At 39.3% G+C, this 22513-nt stretch overlaps 1 protein-coding gene across 2 annotated transcripts in view; it reads right to left on the reverse strand.

Moving 5' to 3' along the window:
* LOC149203395 (coiled-coil domain-containing protein SCD2-like) overlaps positions 1-22513 on the reverse strand; it is a 405302-nt gene that overhangs the window by 209988 nt on the left and 172801 nt on the right. The gene's annotated exons all lie outside the window — the stretch shown is intronic.

Consider the following 22513-nt stretch of genomic DNA (forward strand, 5'->3'; position numbering starts at 1 on the left):
TTGATACTTTATTTATTTATTCCCTATATTTATTGCTTCCTAACTACCATTATCTATGTATGTAACATTACCTTCCTCTCTAGGAAGTCTTGTCTTGGAAGCAATCCTAGATGATTTCATCTTCAAATGTGGAGATGAAATCTTGATTCCAGATTTGCTTTTGAATATTTGTGAGGCATGTTTGAAATGGAAGCATGAGATTTTTGTGTTCTTTTAGCAGTTGACATAGGCTTTCTACCCCATATAATTTGTAGTTCTTCCTTTTCCATTTTTGAATTCCATAAATTGTTCTTCGTCATTGGTGGCATAGGTGCACAATTGTATCAAGCATTCTGCTCCTAACAACATGTCCATCCTACTAAGTGGCACATTCCTATTCCTTTGACTTCTTGTATCTATACAGAGACTTTATGGCACCTTTCTATTCTTTGGGCTTGTTGTACATCAGCAATTGTAACAATGAGATCTTTAACAAGGTATGGTTGCTTTGCCAGATTGATTTCCAGAAAATTGCATGCACTGCCAAACTCTACTAAGATTGTGATATTTTATTCTCTGCGCTTCCCTTGAGTTTTAGTTCCTTAGCTTCATTCCTCCCATATTTGTTCCAAGAAATATTGTTGGTTTTTTGTCCCAAATGCCTTGGCTTTTACGATTGTTCTTTAGATGAAGTGGGCCATACCTTACTATAGATGGTTGAGCTTCTTTTTGGCCTATAATTTTAATATAAACCCCTGATTCTTCTTCCATATGACTCTACCCAGTGCACGTGATTGTTGCTAATGCACCTTTAGTGAATTTTCATCCCCATCGGATTCTAGCATGTCATCATCAAAGGAAACCTCTACTTCCTTCTCATTTATAATTTTGCAATGATGCAAGTGATTGGATGCACAACCACGACTTGGAACCAAATTTTTACCACATCTACAAAAGGGATTTTCCTTCTTTTCTTCTTCATCGAAGTTGTTGATGGAGGTCTGATTCTCTATCAGCATCATGTTTATATGATTTTCTGTTATTACATTTGTGCCCTAGTGACTACTTATCCCCACAATACCTATATTTGCCTTTTCTTCATTATCCCCACAATACCTACATTTTCCTTTTCTTCATTGTTGGGAATTCAAATAGTAATTATTCTCCTCTTATATCTATGACTTAAGGTGGGTTCCAAGTCGAATAAACCTGTTGAAATTGGCAGCCAGGGAGAAATTCCTAAAGGAAGCCCAAATACCCTAAGGAAGAATCTAAAATATTGTTATTATATGTTGTGTCAAAACCCTTGGGCCAGCAATTATTAAAAGGCAATTCGAAATTTCTACTTCTCTCAAGAAATTCAAATCAACCTTGTATTTTTGGTTGAGTTGGCTGCCCCAAAGGATGCATCCCCTTGCATATTGAATCAACTATAAAAACCCTATTGATATGCCTCATTTTGGACATTCGAACATCACATCTCTATGTGGTTTTGAATTGGCTCAGATAAAACCTCTGATGGCTCGCATATTTCAAAAGGCTCACACTCTATCATGTAGATATATCTCTGGCTCAATTTATATGGCGTGATTTCTGTGAAGTATTATCTATGCTTCGCATGGCATTGTTTTTTGGTTTGATTCGGTTGGACAAATTTACATGGCATTTTATCTCTCTAGGCTGAACGAAGTTACATGGCATTCTATCTCCCTGTGGCTAGACGAATTTACATGCCATCCATATCTCTGTGGTTGGACAAGTTTTTCTGTGGAACTATATCTTTATGTTGGCTTGATCTTATTTCACTCTGTGGCATGCATAATGACTTGTAGCTCGCAATCATAAGATACAGAAATTCGCTCTTGATTACTGTAGCACATTCTCATTCTACAGAGGCACGATGACATTATTTCTATGGCTCGTTGACATTATAGGCTCATTGGCATTATTTCTATGGCTCGTTGACATTATGTCTATGACTCATTGACATTACTCGGTTGCTCGATTACTATGGCTCGTTGTTGCTCTACAGTGCTCACATAATTATGTATACTCTCTCGCTAGTAAGTATAAATGACTCCCTTTTATTATTCAACAGCTCGAAGCTCTCTTGTATGGCTATGGTCTATGCTGAAAAAGGACTGTGATCTTCACATCTAAGAGGCAGAACTCTTTTTAACCACCAGGCAGTATTCTATATGAGAATGGGACAGAGATCTACCTCGATGTAGAACCTTGATGGCAGTGAACCATTATGACAGTTCCTTTAGTTATGGCAAGGCAGTGAGCATAGTTCTGGCAGAAACCCTATACATTACAGTACTCAAGATAATAATTTGCGATATGTTGCTATGGCAGATTCTTTACGTGACAGAGATCTACATGGATAGAACCTTGACTGTAACCGTTAGTGTATTGCTCTGACACTCTATGTCTTATCTCCATAATAATAAATGATGAATAACAGTGATCATGATAGTACAGGACAGTGACATACATGTATGGCAAAAATCTTGGTGAATGACTATGACAGTGATATTTATATTCAGAGACCTTGTTAATGGTGTCCCAGATGTTTGTCCCTTTATGAAAGTGCTCTTGGTGATTCATGTGATGATGGCGTGTTGACTATTTCAGTGCTCTTTTGGACAGCGATGGCAGTGCTTCTATGTCTGATGTGGCATTGTATCTATGGCAGATGTGACCTTGTTTCGTTCAGTTCACAAAGGTAATTGTGAATTGACTTGGGTTGGCCCTAGGAGGCCTGATGGGATTCTTATATCTTATTTCATTGTACTCTGTATCTCAGCTAAACAATTGATGAATATCTAATAGAAGGAGAATCAGGATGGGTTTTCCCCTTGTGGGGTTTTGCCCTGGTCTCTGACCTAATTCCTGGTGTCCCTATTGTGTATGTTTTTCTTCTACTGTTTCTTTCTGTTCTGCTTCATTGTTGATGTTATTGTTCTTTCGACATAATTGCTAATGACGTTATGAAATTATGGGGTGAATGCAATATGTAAATGATGGAAAGTTTGTAAATGCAATTACCTAAAGAAAAGAACAATATAGCCCTCAGAAAATTTAACAAAACCTTGTCAATTTTTTTGAAAGATGATCTTTCTAATTTGGATTATAAAACGTTTGCCTTACATCTGTCTTTTTCCATGGATATAATACTGTGCATCTAGATGTATAGCTTTAGTCTGCTCACACAGTGTTGGACTAATTGTTCCTTCAATAAACCAAGTACACATTGTTAACACTCAAACTCGCAGGGGTCCTAGGAGGGGATCCTATAGAGCAGCTACTAGGTTAAGTGGAAGCAATGGAGCGATAGCCCACTTTCACCCCAACTAAAGCTCCCTGCTCTTTATGGACTTTCACCGAAGGGAGGAGTCCCAGTATGAGGGGAATCACTAGAATGGATGGATCAATGATAGGGTGATTCCTGAAGCCCTAAGTTACCAGGATTTGAATACGGATACGCCAATTTTTTGAAAAGTTAAGATCCGGATACGGCAAGTACAAACAATATAACATATTTTATCATTTTTAAAAATTAAATTTATATAAAAACAAAATAAAAACATATATTAATTTTTAAATATATAGTTTTTATATATAATACTTATAAAAATATTTATTAAATGAATGATATCAAAATTAATATATTATTGATAAATATTAATTAAACATTAATTAAATTTATATAAAATTTAAAATTTAAAACTTCCATTTATAATGATAAATACAAAACTTAAAAATTAAAAAATTAATGTATCGTAATATTCAAACATTAATAACTATTATCATATTTAAATTAATGAGCATTAAAGTTACTTTATAGAACGAACTTTATAGAGAATATCTAAACGTTCATACCATATAATATTTCATTAAAGTTTATCATATGGTCAATCGAGGAAAAATTAATGAACGCAAATATCCAAACGTCCATAGCGTATAATCTTTCATTAAAGTTTATTATATTGTCAAAAGTTTATCATATTGTCAACCAAGGAAAAATTAATGAACGTTGGCAGAGAACTAGTTAATTATTAGCTCCGCTGATTTTTCCATTATAGCGTGATTCATCCGCTAACTTTTCATTCTGAAATTTTGCACTGACATGTAATTTGAATTTTGATATTGTCAAAAGTTTATTATATTGTCAACCAAGGAAAAATTAATGAACGTTGGCAGTGAACTAGTTAATTATTAACTCCGCTGATTTTTCCATTATAGCGTGATTCAGCCGCTGACTTTTCATTCTGAAATTTTGCGTTTACATGTAATTTGGAATTTTGTGTTGTCGTCGAAGAGTTTTACATATACACAGTGGCTGGGCGGATCTGGGCAGATCCAAATCCGTATCCGTCTTTGATACGGGGATCTGCGGATCTAGCCACTGGGACTGACGGATCCGGTAATGTAGCTGAAGCCTATTCACAAGAGAGGCTCAAATAATGTTTTCGCTTGCTATAGAGGCAAGATGGGTGGCTCTCTTAGAAGGGCTAAGAGGATGCCTAGACCAAGGGTTTGAGGAGTGTTACCTGAAAAGAGGGGCCCAAGATCAAGGAATCCCAGATGATTAGGGTTTCTAAGTGATCTCTATGAAATTGAGGTTATAATGTAGTGGGAGCGAACGAGGTCAAGGGTTTGGATTGGAACAACAAATGGATGATCTTGGCCAAGTTAAGGAGGAGAATAGGATCAAAAGAATTGAATTCTTCTTGGAATTTGAATAATACAAATATATACAAATCTGATAATTTATGGGAGCAGCAGTAAAGTCCTAACCAAAAAAGTCAATGTTGGTCAAACCGGTCAGATTTGACCTCCAAATCTGCGGCCTGCCAAGGAGAACACCCTCGACCAAATCCATAGTCAAGAGGAGGTCAATGTTGGGCAACGTAGCCCAAAACAGCAACTCTGAAATTCGGTCAAACTAGTCAATGCTGCCCAAACAAAAATCTTCCTTCTTCCTTCGCACGTGTGAGAGATGCTGCCCAGATTAGCATACCCAATCAAGTGAGGAAAGAGGGATGAGTGAATATGAGATGATGGAATAATGACTTGAGGTCTCCTCCTTTTATATGCAACGTTGAGGATGAACTAGGGGTAAAAATACCTGTTTTAATTGTTGGTCAACCTTGACAATTTGTCAATAATACAAATAATTTCATATCTTCATTTTTACATGTTGGAATCGAATGATGTTTAGATCAATCCTACACCTCTCGGAGAGAGGAATAGAAGAAAAATATCATCTATCGTACATAAGGTGACCCATATGGAGTTTGGCCCTAGTTGCCAATTTTAACACTCCCTCTCAACTAGGGAGAACTCCATCTGCTAATCCATCTGCCAATCGGTACTATCTCTGCCATCAATGCACTACTCTATTGAACTATGAAGAAGAAGAAGTGATTGAGAATGTATCATACCATTCTCTACTGACCCAAAGTCAATCCCAGATAAAAGAGAGTGTCTCATACCACTCTTACTGACCCGAAATCAGTTCCAATAAAGAGAGTGTGTCATACCACTCTTACTAACCCGAAGTCAGTTCCAATTGATCCCAGATCAATATCATCCTAGCATAGGGAGTACGGTAATACACGATGCATCCATCAGTAGTACTATGGTCCCTATCCTCATTTCCCTACTCATTGGCCAAATCAAGATGAGAGGTACTTCCCGTGCGTCCCAGGCTGCATGGGTAGGATGTCTCAGCAGGTGATGGATGAACCATTCATCCTGCCTACATGTCGCCACGGGCTATCACGAGGGAAGGTTGAACCACTCACCCTGTACACAGCAAAACACTAGGGGAAGGTTGAACCACTCACCCTATGGTTTCTCATCGCTCCAAGAAGTACCCCAAGCCCCCTGGAGCTCCCAGAGTTCAATGTCCATATCATACAGGACCCTCATAAGAGGATCTCTCCACGACTCATAGTCGTTCTCGGAAAGTCAAGAATTTGATCTTTCCTAGGGGCTTTGTCAGAATGTTGGTGACCTACTCATCAGTCCCAATGTGATGGAGCCTTATTGCTCCTCGTTTTACCATATCCCAGATAAAGTGGTACCTGATATCGATGTGCTTGGAGTGATCATGAAATACGGGATTCTCTGGTAACCAGATCCCACTCTGGTTGTCGCAGAGGATCACGGTGGTATCCAGCACATGTCCAAACAGCTCACAGAAGAGCTTCCTCAACCAGACAACTTCACAGGAGGCCATACTAGCAACTATGTATTCGGCCTCAGCGATGCTCAAAGCAACCAACTTCTAGTTCCTACTCATCCAGGATATCGAAGCAAAACCCAAAGAGAAACAGCACCCAAAAGTGCTCTTGCGATTCACCACACTGTCGGCCCAATCAGCATCAGAATAACCATGCAGCCTCACATTTCCGGTAGTGTATCTCAGTCCATGAGTGATTGTATCTCGAAGATATCTCGAAAGATTCTTAGCACCACTCCCATGTGTGTGATGAGGCTCAACCATATATTGGCTCAACGTACTTAACTACAAAACATATATCCGAGCAGAAGTTCACCAAGAACATCAGTGCTCCTATGAGTTGACGATACTCAAAGGCATTTCCCAATTCAGGTCCGACAGCACTACCACATAACTTTTTGAAGTTAAATTCCATCGGCGTAGTCACAGCCTTGCAGTCCACCATCCCAAATCTTTCCAATATCTTCACAACATATTTTCCTTGAGATAGGAAAATTTCTCTTGCCTTTTGGCGGACCTCCAACCCTAGGAAGTAGTGCATTAGTCCTAGGTCCTTCACCTCAAATTCGGAAACCAACTCCCTCTTACATTTGTGAATGAGAGGGTCTGCACCTATCGAAAAGAGGTCGTCCACATAAAGTACCAGTATGAGAGGCTTATCATCTTCAACCTTAAAGTAAAGGTTCGGATCGGTTTCACTCCTAGTGAATCTCAGCTTCATCAAATAGCTATCAATCCTCTCATACCAAGCCGGGGGTGCTTGCTTCAAGCCATAGAGAGCCTTCTTCAACCTACATACATGAGATTCCTGGTCATGAACATCAAACCCCTCGGGTTGTTTCACATAGACTTCCTCTTTGATCGAACCATGCAAGAAAGCGGTCTTAACATCGATCTTAAGTAGGCTTCATCCTTGCGAGGAAGCAAGGGCTATGATAGAGAAGATGGTGGTGTATCGGGCAATAGGTGCAAATATCTCGTCGTAATTTACACCTTCCTTTTGAGAGAAGCCTCGGGAAACAAAGCGAGCCTTGAACTTTTCAGCACTTCCATCAACTCCATGCTTGATTTTGCAGAGCCACTTAGAGGTGACAAACAATTTGTCCTGGGGTCTAGGGACCACATCCCAAACATCATTCTTCATAATAGACTCGTACTCTTCATTTATAGCATCCTTCCAAACTTGTTGCTTCACGGCTTTTTCAAATGATGAAGGTTCATTTTGAATGATAGTGCCCATGGCGGTCAAGTATCCTTGATACCTGTTCGGCTTCTTGCTCTCACGAAAAGTCCCCCTCGATGCAATATGTCTCTTAGCATCTTCGAGAGTCTCCCTAAGCCATGAGGGTCTCCTTTTGGAGGAGGAGGGCTCTTGGGGAGGAGGATCAATAGGATCCATGGGTTCATCAACATCTGGCATCGTCTCGTCCGCTTTTTCACCCTGTCTTCCAGTGTCTGCTTCTTTGTCCTTCCTTGGGATAGTAAGGTTTTTGATCTTGCAAAGAGCCATATCTTCATCAAAGGTGACATCATGATTTATCTCAACTTCCCTTTCACCAGCGACATAAATTCTATAGCCCTTAGAATTTTCGCTATAGCCCACAAAGATTCCTTTCTTCCCTGATGCACCCAATTTGCTTCTCTTCTCTTTCGGCACATGAAAATATACAAGGCTTCCAAAAATTCTAAAATGAGAGACATCAGGTTTCTTACCAGTGAATATTTCTTCAGGAATCTTGGATTCCAATGCTTGATGAGGGCATCGGTTTTGAACATACACAGCGGTATTTGCAACTTCGGCCCATTGAAACTTCGGAAGCCCTTGATCATGAAGCATGGCAAGAACAACTTCCATAATAGTACGATTCTTCCTTTCAGCCACACCATTTTGCTCGAGATTGTATGGTGTTGTGGTCTCCCTCTTAATGCCAGCTTCTTTGCAATAGTCATGTTATTTATTTGATTCGTACTCAGTCCCATTATTGGTCCTCAATATCTTGATTCTCTTCTCGGATTGGTTTTTGATCATGGCTTTGAAGTGATGGAACCATGTGAGCACATCATCCTTCATTTTCAAGAAGTAGATCCAAGTCTTGCGAGAATAATCATCCGTAAAAGTGAGATAATATAAGTATCCTCCCAAAGAGTTTACAAGCATCATCCAGATATGTCGGAGTGGATCATTTGCAATATATCGATGGTCTTGCTATTACTTGAGGGGAATGGTCCCCTTGTAAGTTTTCCTTCGGCACATCCCGGACATATACCTTCATGCTCTACTTTGAATTCGGGCATACCTATCACCGTCTGTCTTACATCAGGAAGAGCCTTATAATGAAGATGGGCAAACCTCCAATGCCATAGTTCAGATTGTAGAGATGTGTCGCAAGATATGGCTCCCAATGGACTTCCTCCAACTTGATACAAAGTGTCAACCCGGAACCCAGGAGTAAAAGCATCTTTAAAATTCTTTTTCCAAACACATACCTTTCCATTGATGAATGCCACCTTGTATCCTTTGTCTTCCATTGCCGAAATGGGCACCAAGTTCTTCTTGAGATCAGGTACATATAGAACTTCTTGTAAATGAATCGTGTTACCCTGATTCGATTGAAGGGTAACATTCCCTACTCCCTTCATGGGATAGGTGGCATTGTCTCCAAGAATAATCTCCAAGTTTGTCTCCTTCTCTATCAGATTAGAGAGAGCATCCTTGTACCCGATGCAGTGCCTTGAGGCACCACCATCAATTAGCTAATTCCCCAAAGTGTCTGGAGGAGAGGTAGTCGAGAGGGCCGTATAAGATAGTATTCCTTTTCCTTGATGTCCCGCATTCCTTTTTCCTTTGCCATTGAACCTGCCATTCCTTTGATTCTTGTTGTTGAAGTTGCCCTTGGAGTAATTGTGATCATCACCAAGTAATGTGTCCCTTCCATTTGGACACTTCCTCACATAGTGGCCAAACTTATTGCAAACAAAGCACCTGCACTTCCTTCCACCCGTTGATTCAGGCTTTCCATTGAAATGGCCTTTAGACCCTACATTATTTCTCCTTTTGGAATGAGCGGAGAGAGCAGTGGGGTTACCTTTATTAGAAGGCATTTCTTGCTCCACCATTCTTGTCTCTTCTTGAATGCATTTCGACATCAATTCTACAAACCCTGGAATTCGATCATTATTGAGAATAGTGGTTCTAAATATATACCACTCGGGTGGGAGTCCTCCAAGGGTAGTTATAGTAAGTTCCCGGTCAGGAATGACCTCTCCAATCAATAGAAGATCATTCTTGATCTCTGTGATCCTTAAGAAGTAGGATTGAATATCCTCATCCTTGCCCTTCTTAATGTCCTTCAATTTATTTTTGAGAAATAAAATTTGATTTGCATCACTAACCTTGAACATGCTGACCAACCTGTCATAGATTTCCTTGGAGGTGTTTAGGTCGGAGATGTAGGCCACCAAATGCTTGTCAATGGAATCTTTGATAATCTTCTTCCCTTTGACTTCAGCCTTGTTGTATTTGTTCTTTGTAGCAGTCGATGCATTTGAAGGAGGCTCAGCGATTTTACCCCTCACATAGTCCAACACTTCTTGTTCTTCCAATGTCAGATCAAGAGACATCTTCCATGCATGATAGTCAGACTTTTCACGAAGCTTGTCTTCACCGAGAAGTGAGATGAGGAACCCATTGAGCTTTTGCTCTTGTCCAACTATCTTCGGTGATTGCTCTTTCACTCTTGCTTGGGCTTTGTCTTCACCTCAACTCTGATACCATGTTAATTTTTGGTATGTTCTATGCTTAAGAGCAATTTACTCTTAATTTTCCCAATATCAAAATTCAGTTTAGCAATGACATCAGCATGATAGTAAAATGCAGATAGAACATAAACATAAACAGTAGAAGAGAAGCCAAGGCAAGAGGACACAAGATGTGGCACCAGCCAGGGACAAACCCCGATGTGGGGAAACCCTTGATCAATTCTTCTTATATTCTTCAGTAGTTTGGCAGAGAGAGATACTACAAAATTTACAAATCTGATCATTTGTGACAGCAGCAGTAAAGCCCTAACCAAAAAAGTCAATGTTGGTCAAACAGGTTAGATTTGACCTCCAAATCAGCTCGGTCAAAGCCCAGTCAACTCGGCCTCCAACAGCAAGATGAAACAGTCTGAAAAGTCCAGTCACATGTTCGTCAATGAAAGTCAAACTGCAACCAGTAACTAGGGCAGTCAACGTTGGTCAAACCAAAGGTCAGATCACCTCGATTTTCGTGCCCAGATCTGCGGCCTGCCAAGGAGAAGACCCTCACCCAAATCTGTAGCAAAGAGGAGGTCAACGCTGGTCAACGCAGCCCAAAACAGCAACTTTGAAATTCGGTCAAACTGATCGACACTGCCCAAACAGAAATCGTCCTTCGCACGTGTGAGAGATGCTGCCCAGATTAGCGTACCAAATCAAGTGAGGAGAGAGAGATGAGTGAAGATGAGATGATGGAATAATGACTTGAGGTTTCCTTCTTTTATATGCAACGTTGAGGATGAACTAGCGGTGTAAATCCTTGTTTTGATTGTTGGTCGACCTTGACAATTTGTCAATAATACAAATAAATTCATATCTTCATATTTACATGTCGAAATCGAACGATTTTTAGATCAATCCTACACCTCTCGAAGAGAGGAATCCAAGAAAAATATCAGTTGTCATAAATAAGGTGACCTATATGAAGTTTGGCCCTACTTGCCAATTTTAACAAGAATCCACAGAGGGATCAACCTCAAATTTGGAGCACCTCTCAAGAAGACCCCAACGCAATAGTGGACCAATTTTCAAGGATTTTCAACGGTTAAATATGATTTTAAGATGATGCCCTAGGAGACCTACTAGGTTAGGGCTTAAAAAGAGGGAGGTGAGAAGAATATTCTTTCATGATCACCTTACAACTAGACCAGTGCCTATCCAATTAGGAAAATGGAGTCAAATGAAGTCAATGTTTAGACAAGCTTAATTCCAACCAAGGAGTTTTCCAACAACTTTGTATAGCCTGCGCAGCAACTAGGTTACAAAGGGAAATTTATACTTCTTTATATTGCAAATGATGACTTATTAAGGCAATTATGACCATTCATGTACCCCTAGGACAATAATTCACCATACTTCAAATGATCATATGAAAAATCCCTCACAAAGACGAGCCTAGCAACTTCGCATAAGCTACAGAGCAGATACACCACCTTTATGAACGAAAATATTCCATAAACAATTCTATGAGACAAAATTACAAATCAGCATGAAAATGATACTCACAAGTATAGCTAAATTACTCCAAGCATCAAGATGCAAAGAAATCAAAGCTCCAAGACAATATTAAGCTATTCCAAACATCGAAATGCATTTTAGACACCAATTTCTCCATCGAAAAGGCTCGCCAAAATTCTCAAGAAGAGATAGTCCAATCCAAATGATGATGAGAGAAATGAATGAGCCTCTCATCTATTTATACAAACCGTAAGGGGGTTCGAATAGTACATTAGCCTAATAATGCCCCTTAATAATAAAATAATGTGTAAGAATAACAGAACTTGGTGACAAGCCCACCAAGGTAGCTCCATAATACAAAGATAAGCCACTCAAGAGGGAAAAATAGTAAATACAATGAGTCATTGGGCCCTTGAAGAGGAGGCCTATTAGAGTCCAAAGTGTGCCAAGGTGAAAAAATAGGCTCAAAACATAGTGATCAAGGGTATGGCCCCTTGATATCCGAGCAAATCAAATGTGTTGTCCTCAAGTGGGTCTGGGGGCACAATGACATCCTCCTGGGTCCCCAAGCGGATCGATAATGCATTTATACGATCTATAAGCGCTAGAATGATGACATAAGCCCTCCTCTGTCTCCCATGGTGAGAAACATCCTCATTTGGGCCCTAGAACCAATGTTTTAAAACTCTGACTCTGGTTCGGAAACGGCTGAGGATTAGCTCCGACTCGGTATCGACTTGGCCGGTTTGATTTCAATGACTCATTCGTTGTAAAAAATACATTAAATATTTATTTTTTATAAAAAAAACATAATTTTAAACATTTTCATTCATGTTTCCAAACGCAAAGCTTTAGAATATAGAGAGAAGACAACATATGATCAAAGTAGGCTCATGAATATATCCATTATATCAAAATGTCACCCAGTGCATGGTCCAATACATATGTGAATGATGATATAGAGATCAAAACAAAAACGCATAACGAAGGAGGCTAGAAATGGCCTCTACAACAAAAGTAAACTATGACAGTGAAACATCACTAGTCACCACTAACCAGTACTACTCGCTACTACTAGAGGAGCGAACATCATCTGGCATAACCTCTAAATCAAAGTGAGACAGGGAAACCCATGGCTCCTCCTCATCACCATCTCCAACCTCAACTGTAGAAGTGGTAGCACTAGCAGGCTGTGCAGTAGCTGCACACTGAGATAGACGAGATATGTGCTTCTGTCGTGGCTGAACAGAGGAAGCGCCTGCAACTGGAGGACTTGGGGCTGGGCCCGAGGCTGATAGTGGATCTGCATTCAACTGAACATTATGTTTGAGTGATGCCTCCACCTGTAAATCCAAATGAAGTTCCTCATTAGAATCAAACTCTACTGGATGACTCGCCACTACCCAATCTGATGTTGGATCAATATCTTCCAACATAATGGGATCTGAATCAGGTGTTTTGTTCAACAATTGTTTGCATCTGAGTCGGAGGTTGTGTTGGACATAGACTAGATCATTTAACCGTTTTTTATCCAAACGGTTTCTCTTCTTCGTGTGAATCCTCTCAAAGATAGACCAATTTCGCTCACACCAAGTAGCACTGCAAGTTTGACTCAAAATACGAATTGCAAACTTCTGCAATTGAGGAAAATGGCTACCAAAAGCCTCCCACCATTATTCTGCAAAAAACATAGTAGTGAATGAGTTAGCTCAACAAATTATATCCAACTTTCAAATTGTAAACAATTTAACAAAATAAGTATTAAGAATTTGAAAATTGAAATTTTTGTTTACCTGGCTCATCTGCTTCCCTTGCAATATTTGTTAAGTTCTTCCCAAAGGTACCTGTGGCTTTGCTGAAGGTTGTGACCTATCAGTGTATCTCTAGTTGATCACACTCCAATGGGATCATGCAATCAATGCAGTCAATCAATCGATCTCTAACCTATCCACCCAAAGCTCCTGGCTCCAGAGCTTTATAATGATATCGTGGATTCAAAAAATACCCAGCTGGATGTATAGGGCGATGGAATTGATTGTTCCATCTTTCAACAATGATTGCCCAAATGAGCCCATACTTAGCCACTCTATCCTTGTATGCCCTCTTTATTTTCTCCTTTACTTGATCCATAGCCTCATAAATGAAGCCCATTGCCAATCTTTCCCCGTCCACCAACCGCAACACCTTAACCAGTGGCTCAACAACCTTCACAATCTCTACTACCTTTTTCTAAAAAAAAATTTCGTTAACTTTCTTTTTCAAATCTTTGCCTTCATGTTTGAGAGACCACTGGCTTTGATTCCAATAATCACTGGAAAACATCTTTTGCAAGTTTCTATGTTGTGAAAACATAGATTGCAATGTCAAAAAATGAGTTGCAAATCTAATGATGGTAGGCCTAATAATATCTCTGCCCCCTGTGTGTCTCCTCATCAGGCTCAAAATCCATGAATGACTGTAAATAAATTTTGTTATGCTTTTGGCATGATCTACAGTGTTCTTGACCCAATCTAATTTGCCAATGTCCTCCAGCTTGAGGTCTACGCAATGTGCAGCACATGGGATCCAAAAGATGGTTTTATGTTTTTCCTCTAATAGTTTACCAACAAGAACATGGTTAGAGGCATTATCTGTGATGACTTGAACAACATTAGCCACCCCCACCTCCTCAACAACCTCATCCAATAGCTGAAACAACAATTGTCCATCTTTCACCTTATCAGATGCATCAACTGGTTTTAGAAACATGGTTCCCTGTGGGCAAAAGATAAGAAAGTTTATGATGGTACGGTTCCTTTGATCAATCCATCCATCTGACATGATGGTACATCCTGTTTTTGCCCATGAGTTTTTGAAATCTTTCAAGTACTCATTAATGGAGGAAATTTTTTTCTACAAATGATACCCCCTTAACTCATGCATAGTAAAGCCTCTGAAGCCTTTTCCAATAGCAAATATGGCATCAAACATAGGCTCATAATATGGTGAAAAGGAAGCATTGAAGGGGATATCAGCATCATACCACCATCTAGATATGTAATCACAAGCAGTCTCCCTCGATTCTCTCTTCCAATGGTCATCTAAAGTGGGGTGCAAAGTTCTACTAGCTTCAGGACCATGTGCATCTGATGGAGAGGAGATTGTGACAATAAAATAACTTTTGATATTCATATCACCCTTCTTTTTCATTTTACCTTTACCCTTTTCTTGAATAGACTCCAAAGAGGGAGAAACACTGCGGAATGGGTTGGATGCATCAGTACAAGGGATAGAAGAAGAGCCCTCAAAATCAAAATGGGGGTTGGTAGCCATCATTTTTTGTATACTCCTCTTCCTCCCAATTTCAACCTCCATTTCTTTTTGCCTAATTTTTTCTTCCTGAAACTTCCCAAAGCTATTTAACAACTCCTTCCTAATCTCCCCAATTTATGGTGATTCACAGGAGTAATTTGGCCTCTAATCACTGCCAAGTGTTGTTTCAGCCTATGAATGTCCCTAGGACCCTCCTTTTTTTATATGGCAAAATTTGCAATGCATTTGTCTATCAACCATTTCAACATATGCCCAAGTAGCATCTTTCACTCTAGGAGCCATTTTTTGACTTGGAAATGAAAGGAAAATTTCTGAAAATGAAAACAAAACAAAAAATAGCATTGTTTCAATGTTCATTTCTTTTACAAAAAGCACTCTTTTCAATTTCCAGATTTTCACAAAAAAATAAATTAGCAAAAACAGATTTTAAAAGTGAAAAAAAAAATACCTCTAGGCAAAAACTGCCTCCTCAAAGTTGCTCCAACAAACCAACTCCTCGATGTTGCTCTAATGGCTGCTCAAGAAGCTCCTCACTCCTGCTCCAATGCTTGCACAAGACTCCTCACTGCTACTCCAAAAACATACTCCACAACTCTTCACAAACTCCTCACAAATTCTCACTCAAATGCAATGAGATAGCTATGAGGAAATGAGAGTGGTTGGGTAGCTTTTATAGGTTTTGGGAGAGGTAAATGGACCCCAAAGAAACCAAAGGCATAATAGAATGGGGTGTGGGGTCCTGAATTTCCCCACAAAAAAACACAGCACTTTTCGGTCACGGCCACTGAGCTGCCCGAGTTAGCTCGGGCACGACCAAGCCGACCCAGCCAGGCTCTGTCTCGGTCGTTTTGGTTTCGAGCCGGCATTTTTTAAAACAGAGCCTAGAACATCAGCCAAGTGTGTGATGCAAGTGTAAAGCCAGCTAGGCATGGTGGTTCAAGTGCATCATCCTCATCCAAAAAGGCGGAACACAAGCAATCAATGAATGGCGTTGAGGGATCCATGAAGTGACAATTTGCTCCCTACTATGGTGGAGGCCCATGGCTCTCAACGCTCACCCTACAAGTGCCAATATGACCCTCTGGAGACCCTAGACCCCATATAAGGAGACCAAGCCCCAAATGGAGACCCACCTGTAATCCTGAGTATGATCCAATGCATTTCCACGCCTTCCAGTACAACAAATCATTAGAATAATTGAGTAAAAGAGCTTACAAATCATGGAATCAAGTGGGTACTTCATAGTGGCATGCCCTTCCATAGTGGGCTTTAGCATGTACAAGTGTCTCCAAGCTCAATAAGGGGGTTAACCAAGGACCCTATTAGGTGGTTTCAAACTCTAAAGGGGGTGACATGTCCATGGTACATCCATCAAGTGGTAGGTGGCACATGATATAATGATGGGATGGAGTGGGGCATCAAGGGAAGGCTCCAAGCCACATGCCACAGTACAAGGGTAGCTACAATAGGGGAAGCCCACACTTGGGTATATGAATGTAGGAAGGAACAATCATGGTACATGAGTTACCTCGACCTTCGTTTTTCCACCCTTCTTCACATGCCTTTTGCCTTTGATTGTTTTTTCTTCATAACTGCTCGGGCTCCAAGGGATGAGAGCATGATGTGTAGGATATAGAAGTGATTACGTCCTTAAAGTGGGCTAGTTCATCGCCCACTAGAGGTTGGGCCAATCATGGGTTCTGTAATGATGAAAGGGGTCAATATGAGAGACCTTAGGAACTAGGGTGATCGCCATAATGACAGGGGTAAAGCTCATGTTTGGCTTTTTCCCACTTGCTAAATGTGTATGTCCCGACTATCTTTTTCATTTTATGGAACATTTCTTGTTGAGAGTTGCCAAATTATGCTTTTTCCTTTTCATTTAGCTGCATCATCCTCTAGGGCATCGTTCCAAGCCCGACCCATGGTGTCGACAAGGGGAGGGAGAGGCTAACTCCTTGTGGACCCAATGGGAAAATGTGCACCCGGATGGGGAAATATGGTGAATGGGGTTATAATTGCTGAAGAAACGTGTAACTAGGTTCAGTTTTCATAATGACTTATAATTATGATTTCATGAAAAGAAAAAACAAATGTATTTATTGTATTCCTTGCATCATGGGTTTCATTAGCAATAAGTGTTTTATCTAGGTCAAAGACTTCTTCTTGATGTCTTTAGGATTTATGAATATAATTACAAAGGTTATGTTACACAAGGAGAACTCATACTCCAAGACGCTGTCACTATCTCTCACCATTAGTTAAAAGTTAAAACGAATAGAACAGTCTTCATATGAATATATCGGCCCAAACCAAGGATCTTATGTCGGCCTTCAAAGGTAACGAATGAAACACTTTAAGTATGCAAGTGATCTCACTCCAAAGGATAAGAATTTAACTCGATACATCTATGTATCTCGGTGAAGAATTACAGTGATTTGAAGGCAATTACAAGTTTCATGAAAAGGAGTCTCTATCTTCATCGCAGTGATATGAAAGAATGGTGAGATACATATATCTCTATTTCGAATAAGGCAACCTCTGTTGTTCATTACAGTAATACGAAGGAGGGTTCCATCACAAATTCAGATATCCTATGTCTCATCGTGTGCAAAGAATCAATCATTGTCTTGGGACAGTACTCATATAAGGATATATATATATATATATATATATATATATATATATATATATATATATATAACGTGATCCGAAGATAGAGATGACGAAGTTAGAACAGTTTTGTCAAGTGAAAGTCTTGGATTGTGGAATACATTGTGAAGGAGGAGAACAAAACTTGGCATAAGATCAATGTCAAGGTTTTGGAGGCCGAGTTTCTCCAGTGCTACGACAGCTAGAAGGAGAAAGAACTTAGAAGTATGTGAAAAGAATGATTGTGCAGAATTCGTGAGATAATGACAAGCGTCTTGGAAGTAAGTCTGAGTCAAGCAGTTTTGTTAAGGGTCTTGGTATTCGTCAATAAAAGAATCTATAAGAAGAGATTAAAGGGTTTTCCTCTCAAGAGGAGAGGTTTTGGCCCTGGCAGAAAGCCAACATCGTGTGTTCTTGTCTCTTTGTTTTGGTAGCTATTTGATGAAGTAAGAAATATACACACTAATGATATCAAGAAAATATTGTGTTAATAACCTAAAGATAAAATACCTCACAAATAGTTATCATGCTAAGAAGAATCACATAAACTACATTTGCCCTAGATTCTTCAACATGGTATCAGAGCTAAGGTGTTGAAGTCAAAGAAAGGGCAGTAAAAAGAGACATCAAAGCAAGGTTTAAGGGTTGAAGGATCAAGTCTACAACAAGCAGTCTACAATAGCAAAGATTTTTTTCCTATACAGCCTTCAAACAGTGTATAATACTCAGTCTCGGTACTATTGAGATCTCGGTGCCACAATAGGATTAAGCAACCTCGGTCAAAGAATAAAGTTTTGATCACAAGTACAGAACTCACATTCTTTTTTAGATGATTCGGTGAAGAACAAGGACTGTAATCCGCATTACAGGAGAACAGTATCTCGAACCTCTGAAATCTCGAACAAGGTACAACGGAGCAAACATCTCAGATAAAATGCAGTGGGACAGTATTTTGGATAAATGACGTGGCTCAGAATCTCAGATTAGGACAGCAATCCTATGTTTCTCGAATGGACACCATGATCTTTGCCTCAGCATACCTAACACAGTCATGTGTGATGAGGAGGATCTCGATGTTGTATACATCCTAAACATAGTCATGACCTCGGCATAATTGCAATCATGATGAACACAATACAACTATCATATATATATACCTCAGAATGGAGATCTCATTGTTGTAACAAAGATCTCGGTGAAGATGTAGCATTGGTGCAGCGATGATGAAAATCTCAATGAAGGTGCAGTGATGGTGCAGTAGTAATGAAGTCTTGAAGATCTTTGTGGTGCAATAGTGAAGGCCGCAATGGTGGAGCAATGATGATGATCTCAACAGTGACAAAGAAGATGAATTGAGAAGGTCATGAAGCAATTTCGGTGATGTCAAGACCATTAATGTCATGGTGCTAAAAGGTCTCCAAGGAAGTCGTGATGAAAGGATACTAATGATGGGAAGCTCAAGCAAAAGAAGCATCAAGGTGAACATCTCCTCTTCACGCACCAAGTAAGTATCTTTCAATTTTATAATCAGATTTGGTTAAATGTTTTCATGATTGCAAGGGTATTTATAAATCAATTAGATAATCAAAATTCCTTGCATAGAATAAGGAGGATTGTCATAATCCTCATAGAAAAAAGAAATCATTGACATCTATGAAAAGGTCTATGAACGTCAAGCATTGTTTAAATCCATTAAGAGATTCATAGGATTCATATGATATCACTCAAAAGTCCTCTCATACCTAAAGAGAAAAAGAGGAGACATAAAGAGAGATATATGAAATGCTAGATATACTCTCAGAAATTAAACTAAAGAGGTTACTTAGACCTACACAACAGTAAAGGATAAAATAATTCAACCATGTGTAGAAAGGAAAGACAAGGTTGGTCCTCAAGCAAAGACAAAATACGTATAGTTAAGATTCAATGCTACAGAAATATTTTGGAAGCTCATATCACTGAAAGATGGAGGAAGTTGAAGAAAAAGAACAAGGAAAGAGGGAGTAACAAATCTCTCCTATGAGTAAGATAGTATCCCTCACAAAAGGCTCCTATCATAAGCTCCTAAATCTTGTGTTATAAGATATGACAATGATAATAAGATGCATCATGGCATCATGGAAGCATTAGAAACAAGAGCTCGTAACATCTCTATAAGGATCATGAAGGATAAAAATCCATGTTAGACAACATGTAGGATATATAGCTCTTGGGAACCTTGGTAGATATTGAAGGAAAGAAAGGAGTCATCTAAGGCTCATCATACATCAAGTCAAAAAGGAAACATTTAACAGTTGAGAATATACAAGATCCTCAAAATTCCCTGATGGTATCCTCGTCGTAGGGTTCACTAATCTAGAGAGGAAGCAAGTGTTTCAACAAGAACTCTAACGTATGGAATCCATGAGATGATGATACGACATGAAGCAGATCAAGGGACTGAAGATCTTTTCAATCAAGGAAGTTGTTGCAAGAAGCCTCCATGACCTGTAGGTAAAATAAGGTATATATGCTTGCGTTTAATTTCATAATGTCATGTTGTATGGTTGCAAGTAATATGCATCTTTGCTTCTATCTTAAGAAGCATGATCAAAAGAAAAAGGATCTCTTCCTCTGATAAGATACACGAAGGCATAAGTTGCACTAGATGAAATCAACATAATATGTCCTCATATGAAGTATGAGGTGGTTGACTACAATAAAGAAACTCTGATTGAAAGCTATGGAATGTGTGAGGAAGAAAGAGATTGTGAGATATGCAACCATGATGAAGGCAATCAACATCCAAAATACTAAGAAGATTTGACTAGGAAATCTCCCAGAAAGATATGAAGACTCTGATGAAAGTCTGAAAAGAATGAAGACCCTTGATAATAGATATCTTTGGGAGATGTGACAATATGTGTCTAGGATGTCGATACCTACAAGAAGATGTCATGATCAAAATCCATCTCGTAAGGTATGATTTAATTTAATATGATGTTTTCATTTCTTGAATAATATTTGGATGAGTTCATGTAGGGCTACTAGAACAAGACTTGTAAGTACAAGTACAACCAGCATTCATGCGATGGATGGAAACTCTTGAAAGAAGCATGGAGAGAAAATAAGTAGCCATATGAAGAAAGTTCCAGATGTATGCCAAGAAGGTCACTTTCCATGAAGAAAGAAATCACATGATGGACTAAGAACGAAAGTGATCGATGGGTGTTGCCCTACAGGGAAGAAGCTCAATTAAAGTTCATGACATCAACGAGAGAAGTTTATCAAGCAGTTGAAGAACCCACGAAGAAGAAGTTGTTGATGTATAGAAGAGTCCCTAACTAAAGGGAGCTTTGAAGGGTCCCTAATCGTGAGGTAGTTTGAATTAGATCACCCCCAAATTACAAAGGAGCGACAGTTGTGTTTTTCATTTCATGTGTCATGCACTAGACCAGGACTAACAGCCGTAAGTCTAGATGAAGGCCGTGAATGGAAACGTAGATACATGATAGACACAACATTCTTGTCTTCACTTGGGAAGAAAAAATGGGAGGATTGGGTAATCATCTGGCATCCGATACTCTTTGAGGATGTGTAGGGCATCCAAGAGGACCAATATTCTTTGAGGGTTGGGAACCCAAGACAAGAATAGTCCTAGAAGGTCATACTCAATGAACACCCGGGTGGGTATGTACTTTGAGAGACAAGGACTAAGGTGTCTATAAGTCACTAGTCTTGCCAACATTGTGTGTTATGATCTATTGCGAGATAGATCTGTTAGTCAAGGCCTTGCTATGTGACAATGTTGATTATAATGATGCCCTACAAATGGGTTACTAGTCCGACTCTTCTTATAAGATCTCTTCAGTATTGAGAATATCCATGTACCAGCTATGAATACCTCCTTAGTTAAAAGGGAGTGTTGAAGAAAGGTGTAACTAGGTTTGGTTTTCATAATGACTTATAATTATGATTTCATGAAAAGAAGAAACAAATGTATTTATTGTATTCCTTGCATTATGGGTTTCATGAGCAAGAAGTATTTTATCTAGGCCAAAGACTTCTTGATGTCTTTAGGATTTATGAATAATTACAAAGGTTATGTTACACAAGGAGAACTCATACTCCAAGACACTATCACTATCTCTCACCATCAGTTAAAACGAATAGAACAATCTTCATATGAATATGTCGGCCCAAACCAAGGATCTTATGTCGGCCTTCAAAGGTAAGGCATGAACCACTATAAGTATGCAAGTGATCTCACTCCAAAAGGACAAGAAGTTAACTCAATACATCTACGTATCTCGGTGAAGAATTACAGTGATACGAAGGCAATTACAAGTTTCGGGTAAAGGAGTCTCTGTCTTCATCGCAGTGATATGAAAGAATGGTGAAATACATATATCTCTATTTCGAAGTAAGGCAACCTCTGTTGTTCATTACAGTAATACGAAGAAGGGTTCCATCACAGATTCGGATATCCTCTGTCTCATCGTGTGCAAAGAATCAATCATTGTCTTGGGACAGTACTCGTATAAGGATATATATACATACATAACGTAATTTGGAGATAGAGATGATCGAAGTTAGAACAGTCTTGTCAAGTGAAAGTCCTGGATTGTGGAATACATTGCGAAGGAGGAGAACAAAACTTCGCATAAGATCAATGTCAAGGTTTCAAAGCCCGACTTTCTCCAGTGCTACGACAGCGAGAAGGAGAAAGAACTTAGAAATATGTGAAAAGAATGACTGTGTAGAAAATCCTTTAGATTCACAAGGTCATGTAATCTACTAAAACAAGAGACAAGAATCTACTTCTACTCTTTACAGCGGAAGCCCATAAAGATCGAGCAAACAATAATCAATAGAGGAAGAGAATCAAAGGCACACAACACAATATATATCCGGGGAAAGCCACAACTCCAAACCCCACTATCTGTGTTGTATTAATTCGGAAAATCAAGATGAAATTACAATGCTTGTTCTCTCTAGAACAATCCTAGCACTCAGCAAATTCAATCTCCAACTCATAAGCAAGCTCAAGGCCAAAGCTTAGCCAATTCACAAGTTCTCCAA

This window comes from Pinus tabuliformis, chromosome 2_1 (genome assembly GCF_031772625.1).
Source record: "Pinus tabuliformis cultivar Carrire ecotype Pingquan chromosome 2_1, CPIR1, whole genome shotgun sequence".
Classification (NCBI taxonomy): domain Eukaryota; kingdom Viridiplantae; phylum Streptophyta; class Pinopsida; order Pinales; family Pinaceae; genus Pinus; species Pinus tabuliformis.